The sequence below is a fragment of the Ambystoma mexicanum genome, chromosome 11 (assembly GCF_040938575.1).
Source record: "Ambystoma mexicanum isolate Mex_15411 chromosome 11, UKY_AmexF1_1, whole genome shotgun sequence".
Classification (NCBI taxonomy): domain Eukaryota; kingdom Metazoa; phylum Chordata; class Amphibia; order Caudata; family Ambystomatidae; genus Ambystoma; species Ambystoma mexicanum.
This window is the reverse complement of record NC_090934.1, coordinates 903,850,530-903,865,711: the sequence shown is the minus strand read 5'-3', so window position 1 is coordinate 903,865,711 and position 15,182 is coordinate 903,850,530. Positions and strand designations below refer to the sequence as shown.

Genomic DNA, 15,182 nt, shown 5'->3' with positions numbered 1-15,182 from the left:
AGGAAGGCGCTCCTGCTGGGTTCTGTCTTAATGGATGTGCATTTGTGTTTGTTTACATTTAAAACCCAGTCGGATCCGTAAAGCCACTGGAGACACGATTTTAAGTGACCCCTCCTATAGAGGGACGAGTGAATGGAGTTTAAATGATGTAGGTGTGAGCAACTCGTCTTCTATATGGGTCGGGCAGAGTTGCAATTTTTCTCTGAAACACTAGAGAGAGTCTTCCCTGGGTGGTGCCTTAGGATGTCTCCCCAGGGAGTGGCTATGCCTAGACAGGGCTAGATGTGGCCAATTAGGTTGCCATCGGATCCCCAACATGACAGAGTCCCTTAAAAGCGCCATCTAAAATGTTGCGGCACAGTCGCTTAACTCCCCGGACGTGCATGGACCACAGGAAGAAAATGCTGGCGCTAGACCAGGAGCCTTGGAAGTGCATGGTGCAGGACTTCCAAAGGGACTTGGGGCAGAAATCAGTGAGGAGTCAGGTAGGTGTCTACTTTAGCCAAGTTTCCTTGGTTCTCCTGAAGAGATGCCTGACACTGCACCATGGTGAGGTTTCCCATCACATATAATGGGATTGGAACTGAGGTTGAAGGGAAGCAGAGTCCCAATGTTATGATAATACACAAGGCAGAGGTCAGACCAGCTGAATATATATTATAGGGTTGGTGGTACCCGCCCTACAGTTAAGGTGAAACCTATTAATTGAACTTTGTAAACATTATATTGCTAATAACTTTTGACTCGAATGCTTGTGACTGAAATGCTCCTAAGAAATGTCCCGTCAGCCCTTCCACTCTCGCCCCCACCCCAAAAATCTCAAAGGTAGAGAAAAATTAATCGAACGGTCTAAAAGTTATTAAATGTGGATAAAAAGCTGTTTACAGACTGAGCCCATTATTTTTACTTTAAAGAGTGCATCCTTTTGACACAGACACAGGCATAGCCAAATACACGGGATGGGGCTGCATCAAATAAAGAAGTTGGGCAGAAAGGGGCTCATTACGAGTTTGCCAGTATCTGGGTTTAATAGAACTCAGTTGCCGGAATTACCGGCGCTGATAACACCTCACCCGGTATTACCAGTGCCAGTAACGCAGGCAATGTAAATACAGGCAATGTCGGAAACATGTGCCAGTAATACCACCACCACAGAGCTGCTGATAAATGGATCCAGGTGAAGGAAATAAGACCACAGGTGCACCCAATGCACACAGGAACAGTACGAAAGGGACGCACCCAACCCAAGAACATTTCCCGACACATTGTCGATACCATGGACCTGGAGGCGATACATGTGGATGTGCAGCTGATGGTGGTGGTGCAGCAGTAGTGGCAAGAGGAGGCCATGGATAGAAGGAAGAGGAGGAGGAGAAGGATGGGGATACAGGTGATGCATGTGGCAAGGCAGAGACGTGCCATGGTCCATTACACAAGGGCCACACCCTGGGCCCCCACAGACAGCCAGATACACACCCTGTACCGCCTAAGCAGGGTGTGTATCTGGCTCCTGGCCTCCTGACCGTAATCCAGGATGACATCGGGAGCAGGATCGGCATAAGGACAGACATACCACTGATACTGAGCAGGTGTCGGTCCTATACGTCCTGGCCAATGGCACATTCCAGCAATCCGTGAGCTAGCTGCATGGCATTTCGCAGCCTGCCTTCTCCAAAGTGCTGGTGCAGGTTCTACCAACCATCCAGGCACAGGTGAATGCCACAGGGCCCGCTTCTTTGCAATTGCGGGCATGCACAATGTGTATTGGACTGCACGCACACAGAGCTAGTGCCCCCCCTACACCTGAGAGGAGGTCTACAGGAACCGAAGCAGTTCCATTCACTCAATGGCCAGGCGACCTATGACGTAGACCTGACCAACAAGCACTGCTGTGCCCAGTTCCCAGGATCAACCCACTACTCAAGGGACCTGCGGAACAGCACCCTGCGGGCTCAAATGTCATGTCACAGAGGAAGGACCTGGATGTTGGGTGAGTACATGTACTTTTACACTTACATTGCAGCATGGGTCACAGGCAAAAGGGAGGGTATGTCACACAAATGCATGTCCCGCAAGCACTCTGCACATACAGGACCAACCAGCGCATGCCTCAATTGACAGGCCACAACACACAGGCATAGCACATGACTGGAGATGTAGCAATCACTGACCAGGCCATTTATAACCCAAAAGGACATCCACATGTAGTGCACTAGAGGTACCAGAATGCAACACCCATCCCCCTCAAATGCCAGTGAATCTGTAAACCAGCCCACCTAGGGACATGAGATGTATGTCTTGGTGAGAAAAGGGTCATGCAAGCACAGACTGACCGTTGAGATTCTTCTGTCGCAGGCAACACTACTGCAGAGCATCATTACGCACACACGTAAAAGTCAATGTTACTGTGTCTTGTACCATGCACTGTTGCCATTTGCATAGTCTCTTGATGCCCTGGCGGCTGTTAAAAGGAAGGCATTTGGGGTGAATTGTTAGTGGGATTAAGAGGGAGAAGAACAAGAAAGCTTTGATGTGCTGTCAGCAGCTTCAGTTCGGACAAAACGGTCACTGAGCATTGGGGCGTTTACGGTTGGTAGCCGTCATGTGATTTTGATGCATGATTGGGCATGGTTTGCAGTCATGTCAGATGTTGTGAAGTGCATGCTGTCAGTGGTGCGGTAGAGGTATGGTTGTTTTCAGTCTAGAGTTTAAGGGTGGGTACCCAGAATGGTGAACTTTATGTACGGTTTGTTAGTGGCAATACATTTCCTAAACAGAGCAATCCATCCAAGTGTGACACACTGCCCACCCTGAAACAATCCATCTAGGTGTGATACATTTGCAGCCCCCAGCAAAATGTCCCAGGGAGCATAACCCAGCATGATACAGATGTTGCACAGTGCCTGTCTCAGCAGCACAGCAGGGAGAATAAGGCTTAGCTATACTATTAGACCACGTGCATAATGTGGCTAACCTACACATACAGGCTAAGTGTAAAATATGGCTAATTCACACTGTTTGATTACGTGCAAGATAAGACTAACCTTATGTCCTTACCCCTTGCAGGTGGCTCAGGACCTGCTGCTTCCTTGGCTGATTACCCCTCTGGGGAATCCCCGGATGCATAAGGAAATGGCATACAACATGGCGCATGTGAGGAACAGGGCTGCCATTCAGCGGACCTCTAGCCTCATGATGACACATTTCAGATGCCTACACTGGTCTGGGGTGTGCTCATGTACAGTCCAGAGAAATGTGCTGCATATAGAGTGGCCTGTGCAATGTTGCATAACATCTGCATCAGACCCAACATACCAGATCTGGACATTCCTCCACCAGAGGATGACGATTAAGATGCATCGTCAGGCCGGCCCATGCTTGTGCGCATGGAGGCCAGGGATGGGCGCATTGGCCCGTCAAGAACTCATAGATAACTTTTTCTGGTTACCCCTTTCACTCTGCACTTCCCTTGCACTTTACTGTATATGATGTGCGCACACAATAAATACTTGCACCAAAATAAGGAATGTCCACTCATTCAAGTGTAAACTATTATGTATTGAAATTACAACACCCAGTGCCCCTCCCTCTCTCCACACACCCCGTCCCCTCACACCTCCCTCCCCGCTCCACACACCCTGTTCCCTTAGCCCCTACCCACAGACCCCTCCCCCCACACACCTCTCCCCCTGCCCCCAGACTGCATCCCCACACACACCCCTCAGCACATACTCCATCCCCACACACTCCTTTACCTCTCCCCACACACCCCATCCCCATACACCCCATCCCTTCCCCACACCCCATCCCTAGACACACCCCTGCCCTTCCCCACATACCCCGTCCCCACACACACTCCTCACCCTCACCACACACCCTATCCCCACACAACCCTGTACCCCTCGTCACACACCCCAAACACACAAAAGTCACAAAGTCAAACACGATAGCATCACTCCAAGAGTCATTTTTTCTTCCTCTCAGTCACGGGACCCTTGAATGGCCCAGGTGTTGTTGAAATCTGCTGGGAGCCACGCCTTGGGCTGCCCTGATGCAAGCTCCTTGGTGCTGAGATAGTTGAGGTGGGTCAGACCTCTGGACCCCCAAGTGCTCCCGGGTGACCTGCAGGGTGTGGAAGAGGGACTGAGATCCCCTCATTCCCCTCACAGACCCTTTGGGCCAGCATGACCAGGGCAGCGGAGGTACGTCCCTGTGTCCGTGCGCTCCTGTGGCTGCTGGCCTGTATGCACTCCTGCATGAGCCACAGCTCATTGAGCGGATGCTGGACCAGTTCTGCCATTTCCCGTGCCGGTCCTCCATAGCACAGGGCCACACATCCATGTCCCGGATGTAGGGCATGGGTGGTGGAGGGGAGCAGTGCAGAGGAGCTGGGCTCAACAATGCAAAGGGATAGGGCAGGGGGTGTGCTCATCCTCCTCCTCCTCTTCCTCTGTGCAAAAGCTGCCACGATAGGGCAGTGGCTAGTGTGGCAATGTTGTTGTCTAGGCATAGCTGTCTGTTGTACTGTCACCTGAGTGTTTAATGACTAGGGGTTGTGGAAACGGGTTGAGGTCGTTCACTTGATAAGGAAAAGCAGAAGAGACTGAAAGATCCTGTGTCAAGTACGGCACAGAGGACGCCCGGGAGACACCTGGGAAGTAGGAACTGGTCCCAGGCATTGTTTCTTGTCGGTTGACTGCAATGCCGAGATTATTTTCACTATGTAGCTTCTTTCTGTATGTGTTGTTGGTTTGAAAACTACAATAAAAATTGAGTTTTCAAAAAATGTGCTCAAGATCATAAACACAGTTCTCTGCACAGAATACAATGGTAATACGACAACCATCTGAAAGGGGCTACCATGGCAAGAATTAGGTAGGTTTGCAAATGTGTGTGGTCCCCAGGACGGAAATTACAAAAGGTTATTATGGGCCACGTTTGAGGTGCATTGTCAGAGCTGAACCGGGCTCTCTAGTATAGAATCGCATATAGGTCGGTTGCCATGGAAGCAGGCACGTGGATCAGCAAAGTTGTGTGTTTTGGTCCTGCCTCTGGATGAGCGGGAAGTGCTACAAGACAGGACTGAGGTGCAGTAACAATGCTGTGTGCATCATAGTGGGTGCCATGAGGCCAGACTGACCTGCTTTGGCGTGAGCGTGTGTGGGTTCCAGTAGGGAGTGGATTTATTATTTATTTATTTATTGTTGATTTGGACAGTACTGTCTGCATTTATTTCCCCAATTAGCTTCCTCGAGGCTACTTCACTTTGATGTGGATTCCTTACAACTCTCTGAGAAAACGGCCATCTTGTTGTGGATGCTGTGTAACGGTCTGGAATTTGGCATTTGACATTACATTCCAACTCATTGGATGCAGTAAAGGCTTCTCCAGCTCTGCCGCACCTGTGCAGGTCGCATTTCTATCAAACCTCGCGATAGTGGGACCGGGTGTGGAAAAGACTCGCATCATGGCCGCCGAGTGCAGGCTCATCAGCTATTGATTTGAGTGCCCAGCGAGGGGAACTCATCCCCGAGACATGGGGAGGTAGCTACTGTACTCCTAAACTACACCAACGTCCCCCCACGGATCCGCCTCAGACTGGATGAAGTGCCTCTTTGATAGATGAACATTGTTGACATACAGCTTTCTTTGGCCATCTGAGTTCATTAATGAGATGTTATGACAAAACTCAGATTTTTTAGAGTTGTAAAAAGAGAGTTTTCAGAGCACACCTTTTTTTTGTAAAAAGTGGGTGAACTCATTCCCACACGGGATGCTCAGCCCCACTGCAGGTGACCTCAAAAGTTGTGAAGCCGCAGCAAGGCGATGCTAGACCCCTTTAGTACATGCGGGTGGAACTGGCCACTTGGGATACCTGCACGTTGTTTGCCGGTACGAACACATTGGGCCTCATTACGAGTCTGGCGGTAACCGAGGCAGTAAAACCACCTGGCTACCGCCGGACTCGTATTACCATTACAACCCCGGTTTTCGGGAATCATGGAGGCGGAATGGTGTTAATACCCATTCCCATTGAGTCCTATAGGACTCAATGAGAATGGGGATCATGGAAACACCGGCAGCATCTCGTAATGCTGCCGGTGTTTCCTCGTCCGCCTGCAGGCGGGCGGTGTTAAACCCGCCAGGTCAAACCTGGCGGGAACATCACCTCCCGCCTGCAGAAGTCGGGATCAGGTGGTCCGGAAACAACGGTGGCGGCGGGTTTACCGCCACCGTTATTTCCGGACCGCCTGATTTGTAATGAGGCCCATTTTCTCTTCTGCCGGACAGCAGTAATCTGCATGGAAAGTAAATGCTTAAAAGGAAATTCTGAATTCCAGTAAGACTAGTGGTGCAGGCCAGCTCCGGTCCAGTTTTCTCACCCAGCATCTCTCTTCTATTACTGACACAAATATGCAGCGCCCACCAAAGGCATGCACAGCACATTCTGTATTTAAGCTCCCATTGGGCCTCCTTTACGAATTTGGTGGGAATTTGGTGATACATCTGTTGAATCACTACCAAACTCATTTACTGTTACCGCCACTTCGTCCTGTGGGTTGTGGTGGTAGGGGGGGGTGTCAGGCCCCACTTTTGCAGTCCATGCGGATTTCAGTTGCTGTAATTGCACCTATAGTTGGCCTTAAAGTGGCATATTTACTGCCAGCATGATGCTGGAACACAATCCTCCACTTGAAGGTTACGCTTGGAGTTCAGTTTTGCAGGAAATACTGCGATAATTCCGTTACGGCCAAAAAAAGTGACGCTAGCTGAATTACCACCAGTTTTCCCCAGCACTGCGGAACTCGCAATGAGGCCCATTGGGTTCAATTTCTCTGGGGTACTTTTAGTGTTTCTGGGGTACTTTTAGTGTTATTCTCCTTTTATAAATGTTGGACCATGTTGTAATGTGTCTTACAAGCTGAGTGGATGACATCACTGCTGAATGGAATGTAGTGATATCAGTGTGAGAGGAATGTTGGTGTGTGGGGGTTCTATGCTTGGCAGTTGGAGTTATGCTGACTTGGAAAGGACATGCCAATGTTTTGTTCCTGGCTTTGAACTACAATAAATCTACTTAATAACTTACCTGCTGGCTCGAGTGTTCATCAGCTTCCAAGTTATTACACTGGCGACGAGGATGGGATCCTGTCGAGGAGGGGACAGTTCAGAAACGGGAAAACATTGTCCTCCAGTGAATTCATGTCCGTTTGCCAAGTTGACAGCAAGTTGGAGCCCAAGGAGTTTTAATTGGGCTGTCTAACATTCTTCAGCAGGCCGGGTGGTGCTGAAGTTGGAGCCGGGTCGGCACTCAGGTCGGGGTGCTGTGTTGTTTCACGCTGTGGGCCCCAGAAGCTGCCTTGCCCAGTGACCGGGTGGTGCTGGGAGGTTTGTTGAGCAGCTGTTCGGCACACACGTCGGGTGAGGTGTTGGGATGTATGGTGCACCCGCCAGTGAGAACCCAGATTGCCGGGTGGAGTTTTGGGTTGGCAGCGGTTCACTGATATGAGCCCTATCACCACCTCTGAATCCTGTGTCCTGGCGGAGCTGTGGAGTTTGCGGCGCACGGGTCGGTGCGCGGAGATGCCGGGGAGTGTTTGCCCTCGTGTCTTCAGCTGTTGGGGCCCGGTGCTGGTAAGCGCTGCGGTCGGGCCCCATGTCGGAGCAGAACCAGGGTTGTGTTCCGCGTTTAGGAGCGGATGTCCAAGCGTCCTGCGTCGGAGCGGGAGTGAGCTCGTTGTCGCGGTACTGGAGGGTGAACAGTGCGACAAGGCATGGCGGTCCGCGTTGGTTGTCCAAAGCGAAAGTGTCCGGGAGGAGGTGCTCCGTCGCTGAGGATTGCGCAGGACCCACGGCCATCCATGCGCGGAAGAGATGTTGCCTTTGCGGCAACCCAAGCGGAATGATGACGTCGCCTCCCATTGAGCGTGCGTTCCAGCACGGGAAGCTGGAACGCGTATGTATGGTTGGCTGGAGCACTCTATGCTCCCGAAGTGTGACGTTGCTACGGATGCTGCGTGCGTTCCAGCGTGGGCGGCTGGAACGCGAGGAAGCGCTCGGTTGCGTTGAATGGACGCAGCCGGGGACGAATGAGTTCGTTACGCCTGATGTTGCCGGAACACATGGGCATCGGTGGAAAGACGTCAAAGGGGTGCATTCCGGAGTTTTCAAGTTCGTCAGGAGGCGGACTTACCTGCATGGGTGAACGTTGCTTGAAGCTGCAGGTGACTTTAGTGCGGCACTTATGTATATTCCTGCAGGATTGTCAGGGCAGGTATAGGGAATTGCCTGTGCCCTGTGACCCGAGATGGTGCTGCGCAGGCTGGCAAACAGTCTCGATATCTTCACTGCAGCTCTCTGCTAAAATTAGAACGTTCATTTATAAGAATTTGATACTAGTGAATTGATGTATCATTGTGCTGGCTATGTTGGTTGGTAGTGTGTGTGTGTGTGTGGGCCCTTGGAGTGAGTGGATGCGCGCGCTGAGTGTTCTGTTGTGTGAGTACTTGCGTTTTTGTTACATGTTTGGGTATTTAATTCAATTCCTGTGCGAGTGGAATTTTGTTGTGTAGGGGTGCATCATTGTGCCTGAAATTTGCATAATGTTTGGTGCCAGAAATTGCATTGTGTTCCGTGTAACTTATTTTCTTTTCCAGGTGGACTGAACTTTTGGGATTTGGACTGGTGGGTGGGGGCACTCACATGTTGTTATCAGTAGTCATGTCTTGATTAATGTGCTTAAGGCCTAACAATGTTTTCTTTACAGGATGGGTTCCATTTGGCTTTGGGTGGACTCGTGGGTGGGGCTGCCCGCGGGTGATTATGGGTATCGGGCAGTTATTTCTATCCAAAGGTGCTTTAAGACATTTATCATCCTAATTCTTCAGTTATGTTATTTCTAATCTTTGGTAGCACTGAATATGCATGTGAAAGTCAATGTATCTTTTAGCAGATATGCATATGGTGTGGGAGGTGTATATGGAGAGTGGGGGTGACTCGATCCTTGTTGTGTGTGTATGTGAGCTGTGCTATTGTTACAGTGTGCCTCTGTTGGGGCTTCCAATAGCGGCTGCAAGGTGGGGCCATTGGGTAGGTCCCATGTTTGTGAAGAGTCCTGTTGTTTTGCAGGTGGTTGGACCAGGCGTCCAAGGTGAGTAGAGTGTGTTTTGCGTTCGCGCAGGAGGCTGGACCTGGGGTCCAAGGTATGTAGTAGGTGTGCTGCGGGTGGCAGTACGCTGGACCTGGGGTCCAAGGTATGTGGTAGGTGTGCTGCGGCTGGCAGTAGGCTGGACCTGGGGTCCAAGGTATGTAGTAGGTGTGCTGCGGGTGGCAGTAGACTGGACCTGGGGTCCAAGGTGTGTAGTAGGTGTGCTGCGGGTGGCAGTAGACTGGACCTGGGGTCCCAGGTTAGTGGTGTGGAGTGTTTGGTGTGTGTGTCTGGTTTAGGTGGTTGGTCCTGGTTGTGTTCCGCACCTGCGGGTTGTGTTCTCTATGGTTCGGGCTTCGGTAGTGTTGTGGTACCTTAGGGGTGCTGTGGTGAACTGTTTCGTTGTTGTGCTTGTTGTTGCTCTGTTGAGCTGTGTGGTTCGTGCCCGGGGGTGGCAGCCCTGGTGTCCTAGGGGGCAGACTAGGACGGGAGGATGTTTGTGCACTGAGGGTTGAGGAGTGTTAGGTAGTTATCTGTTGTGGACGCTGGGTCATGGCAGGACCTAGGTTCCAAGGGGCAGCTTGGAACCGGTGGAGGTGCGTAGTTTTTTATTTTTGTTCTCGAAGGTTGTCCAGTTCTGTTTATGGAAGGAGTGAGCCCTTTGTAGACTGCGTTGGGTTCCTCTCTGTTTTGTTATAAAGGGAGGAGTGGAAGTGGTGTAGAGTTGGGCGTAGGACTTGGTATAAGGGTTTGGTAGACACATATGTGTCAAGTTGCCCAATGTGTTGGCACAGTGTTAGTACCCTGGGGGTGCCATGTAGGTTTTATTGGGTTCTTATTCCTTTGGTGGAGCACTTTCCTGTTTCCTTGATCTTCCTTGGAGTGTCGGGGTTTTGGTGTTCCCTGGGGGCAGTGTCTTGTCGCCAGTGGTGTTACTAGTTGGTGCATTACGTGCTGGCCACACGTACATGTAGGGCTCTTTGTCTGGTGATGGTTTTGGTGTGATCATTCTCTGTTTCCAACAAAGTAAAGGAGGGAGAAGTGCTGTAATGTATCTTACAAGCTGAGTGGATGACATCACTGCTGAATGGAATGTAGTGATGTCAGTGTGAGAGGAATGTTGGTGTTTGGGGGTTCTATGCTTGGCAGTTGGAGTTATGCTGACTTGGACAGAAAATGCCAATGTTTTGTTCCTGGCTTTGAACTACAATAAATCTACTTAATAACTTACCTGCTGGCTCGGGTGTTCATCAGCTTCCAAGTTATTACAGACCACATGTACAAAATGGCACAGCTATGTGATTTGAAAAGCAAGTATTGGCTAAACAGCTAAAATCGGGCAAAGACAAGTTACAATCTCGGTAAATCCTCCTACTTAAGGATAAACAACAAAAATGCATGTTTGATAATGCCACCTGAGTGTAGTCATTGTTTGACAACTCATGGAGCTTGTTATTACTAATAAGGAAATACATTCTGCAGTTGCAGAGAACAATTCTGTTTTTAGCTGTCAATGAAGCAATGTGTACTGGCATTCATTTTTTCTTTGAATACTGGTGAATCCTGAGCAGTCACCTAGGAGCTGGGTGGGGCTGTACATCTGAGAAGTTGATTAACCTCCAAAATGAGGGCCTGTCGGTTGTGCTTACTTCCTCAAATGTACCCCTAAACGTGACACTATCTCCACCCTCTTTGCTGGCCCAGTGGGGACTGAGTAGTCCCTATAAGTAGTTGGGGGGGCCTGTCCATTCAAGTGTCTCCTGCGTGTCAAAAAGTGAAATTGTTCTACCCCTGGGCTCTACCCCACAGCATCTGCTTGTGCCTTGTGCGTATATTGATAATCATTGGTAAATGGCAGTTAAGGGCGATAGGGGCCTTGGGCCTCATTACGAGTTGGGTGGTATTCCGGCGGTAAATTTGCCAAAATACAACCCAACAGAATTACTGTTACCGCCACCTGGTCCGGCTGAATTACCGCCAGATTACAGGTGGTAGTAGCAGAGTTAACCCCCATTTTTTTGAGAGTCCATTCAATCCTGTGGGGCATTTTTGGCAGAATTACTGCCGCTGGAATTACCGCCACAGCAATTCCGCCGATTTTCAGCAGAAAGTGGGAGGATTTACCTCCAGCATCCACCACTTCAGGGCCATGCTCGCAGTATGGAGTTGTGGGAAACGTGGTGGTGATTCCATTGCTGCAAATGTTTTCCCGCGAGCCCCGTTGTCTTTGCTTAGTGTTGCAAGAATGAACTGCGGCTTTGCGGATTCTCCTCAAAGCGATGCTTTTCGTGTCCAGTCCCCACAGCCCCACCCGCCCTCTCGGCGTGTTTCCGTGTAGATCTGCCGCCCGTGGTTTTTTTGATTTATCACTGATGAAAAATGCTTTCCAAGGCTGCCTGACACGCAATTTGCAATGTGTAGCCGTGCATGCCTAAACACAGCGTGGCTGCGTCCTGCACTGACTGGCGTGATGTATGACTGGCGTGCAGGCATGAGGGAGACACTAGAATCTTCTGCCGCGTGGCGTTCGTTGGTGCTGGGCCGGCAGAGGCTCGTGTTCAAGAACACTCGCTGCGACTAACACCAGCATTAACATTTAAACACCACCCCTTTCCGGAACACACCGATGCACACAGGATATTCATGCGTAGAGTCGAGCGGGGCCTGCAGTGTGTAGGAAACCGGGTCGGGGGGGGGGGATGTGTTTTCTTGGTATGGGTCTGTTGAATGGAAGTGTGGAAGAAAGGCAAATTCGCTTCTCTCGATTCATGAGAACCTGGAGGTGCATTCATGGTAAAAATGGTGCCAAGTGGTGCATGTTATAGAACACTGGCCCGGTGACATAGAACAATACCATGTGCACTCCTCCAACGGGCTCAAAATGATCCACACACTCAGATCAGATGTGGCCTCTTGAGTGGGCTTCGTGGAGAGTTCATCTGCTGGGGGGTGGGGAGGAGGCCCATGCGAGTGTGTAGGGCAAGATCTCTGTGCAGGCCCATGCAGGGGGTGCACCTGCTCTAGGCAGTCGCTGGAATAGAGAGGCCGGCTAGGTGTAATAGTGAGGAGAAGTGGTTGAGAACTGCACAATGCATGCATCGATTGTCTTGATCCGGCAGGATTCACGCTGTTGGGTTACGGCACCTGCTCAGGAAGCAAAGCTCGCGTTAGCTTCCGGGATGCTGCACTCGGGCAGGGGTTGATGTCAGGGGAACTGGGTTTACTGGTGCAGGGTAGCACTGGGAGGTTCTCCGGGGCTTATTCTCCTCACTTTTGGTGCATGCAGAGTGGGGAGTTGGATTTGGGCTTTCATGGGGGTGTCCTGCCTGATGACGCACTCACTTTGTCTGAGTGGGTCAGCTCAATATTTTGAACAGTAACATGCTGAAGGAGGCATTATGCATGATATGTGGCACTGGGCGTGTAGAGTGGCAGGGCTGCATGATCTAGGTACCTGTGGCTTTGCCAGGGTCATTGAAGGAGTTTGAGGCAGCAAGGTGTCCTGAGGGGTCATTCTGGGCAAACATGAAGGCATCATAAAGGCTGGATTTGACTGCAGAGTACGTATTTGAGGATGGTTCCTACAATGCTGCAAACGATGCATACCTCTGCCATGCCCGCCTGGATCCCTGCGCGTTGATGTGCCATTGGGTTGATGAATTGTAGCTATAATTTTCTGAAGTGGCCCATCTGCTGTTATCCTGAAGAAACTCTTGAGATCCCTTAGCCAGAGTCCATCTTGGCCACACCTTCTCAAGCTCAGTAAATGGAGGGAAGCATGTACTTTGGAGTTCAGTGCTGTGGCAGGGTGAGCTGTGGTGTGAGTTACCACAGGGGTTGCAATCTGTTTGAGTGGGTCAGGGTGATGGAAGTGTGAGTGGGAGATGAGCTTGCCTTGAGTTTAGTGCACCCTACATGGTTATCGTCCTCTTTTGTGCTACCAAGATTATGTGTGTTACATTTGGTCATGCATGGTGGTGTGTGTCTGCGGGGGTGCTGTTATGCACCACATACAGATCACTAAGGATGTTATGAGTGGAGATCTGGAAAAGGGATGTCTTGTTGGCCTTCCTTTCATTGCCCCATGCCTTCGCTAATTCTACTACTCCCTCTACTGGAAAAGACTCTCCAATATGAGATGTCTTTATTTTCCCTTTTCTTGATCAGCATTCGGTTCTGATCTACTGCATCCGAGAACGCACGCGCTCCTACGTGCACAATCCTTTTACTATTCTCTCGTATCTACACCGTTCGTCTGTTATGTTTGTACAGCTACTCCCGCTATTACAGGCACCTGACTTCGGCCCTATTCTTTCCTCTCCTCAAACCATGGTCTGGCTACTACAAAGTATCAGCACTGTAAGACCACTGTGGTGCTGATTGACGCAGGGTACACGTCTATTGACCTGTGGGTGTCAGTGTATGTTTGGATGGTGGGCTTTGTGTGGCTGCATAACAACTGTTGAGGTGTTGTGGATCATAGTTCAGTACGCTGCATGCAACTGTTCTCCTGGCACGTTCTTGCACATGTGGGCCATGACTATGCTGCTCTATGTTCCTTTGTGAGATTATTGCGGGTGTGGTCTTACATGGGCCTTCCTGGGATTTCGAGATTTGTTCTCGATCTAGACTCTGCTGGCATCTTTACATTCAAGAACGTCTTAGGGGCCTGGGTGTTTACTTCCAACTATTTGGTCAAATCCTGTATGGATCAAAGTTGGTGTCTCGACTTAAGGCTGCACGGGGTTCAAGAGGAATGTCTGTCCAAGACACGTGGTGGCCTTTGTGTGTTATTACATTGTGGAAACACTGAGACCTAGTTGTTTGCTTCAGTTGAGGCCAAGTGGAAACCAAATTGTTGGACTCATTTGGATCATGTGAGGCCCAGTCATTAGCTCTGTTTAGTGCATGTGGAAGCATTGGTGTTGTTTCATTTGGGCATACATGTCGGAGCCAATCAGGGTCTGGTTGTTTGCCTGGGCAAGAATAGCATGGGAGCCTGGTGAATGTCTGAATTCAGGAAGCATGGGGGCCCCAGCATTTGTTTTATTTGGGGATAGGTATGTGATATGCCACTTAATTTGGGGTACGGACTGATTGAGTGTACTACTAGGTGACGGGCATTCACTCCCTGCCTGTGAAAACTGAAGCTGGAGATGCAGTGGGGCAGCAACGCTGGTTGTTTTGTGTGGTATGCAGCGGTCTTGTGATGGCCTTCTGCATTACCCCTGTTTCGAAAAGGGTCTGACACCTGCACTTTGAGGTATGGCATGCAAAAGAGCCGTGTGTTGGTGGTGTTGGATTATGAGTGCTGTGTTCCACTTCTAGGAAGGACATGGGTGTTGATCCTACACAGTGGTGGAGTCTTTTTAGGTGGAGTGGCTTTTGGTTGAATGGAGTGGTGCCAGACTGGCATGGTACCTACCTGTTCATCAACAGTGTAGTGTACGACTACTGGCCAGATGAACAGAAACATATGCCAGCCAATGATGCCATGCAGTGGTTGATACAGCCTTCTCACAAGGGTGGCACAAACCGATAAGGTTATACCACACTTACCATTGATTAAATGTCAGAGGATGATATTTTTGCTCAGAAATGTGAGTGGGTCGCAGTGGTGGACATGTGGGTGGTGCTTCATATTAGGATCGATGTGCACTGGTAGAGCTGTGTTTGGTCCTGCTTAGTTTTGGCTATTAGGTGGCGCTAAAAGCACTACCGATAAAGCCAAAACTATTATCATTAAAATAAGAGCTTTAACATGAGAGCTTGAAGTAGGGGCTTTGAATGCAGGTTTGTGATGCTTTTCAATGCAGGTTGACATGTGAGGATGGATTTATGCAGTTTGGCTATGTGTCCCACCCATTTAACACCCATCGCTAAGTGAAAGCTATAGGTGTGTTTCTCCTCCCATTCCCACCCATCTCTGCCCACAACACACCTCTTTTTTGCAGTCTTTGACTGGTTTTCTACTGTGTGGGGAATTTGTCAGTGATTTTTCCTTCCAAAATGATGGCTGCCATGTTTTAATGTT

At 50.0% G+C, this 15,182-nt stretch overlaps 1 protein-coding gene across 11 annotated transcripts in view; it reads right to left on the bottom strand.

Moving 5' to 3' along the window:
• Window positions 1–15,182, bottom strand: part of BRSK2 (BR serine/threonine kinase 2) — a 1,020,916-nt gene that overhangs the window by 322,506 nt on the left and 683,228 nt on the right. The window lies entirely within an intron of this gene.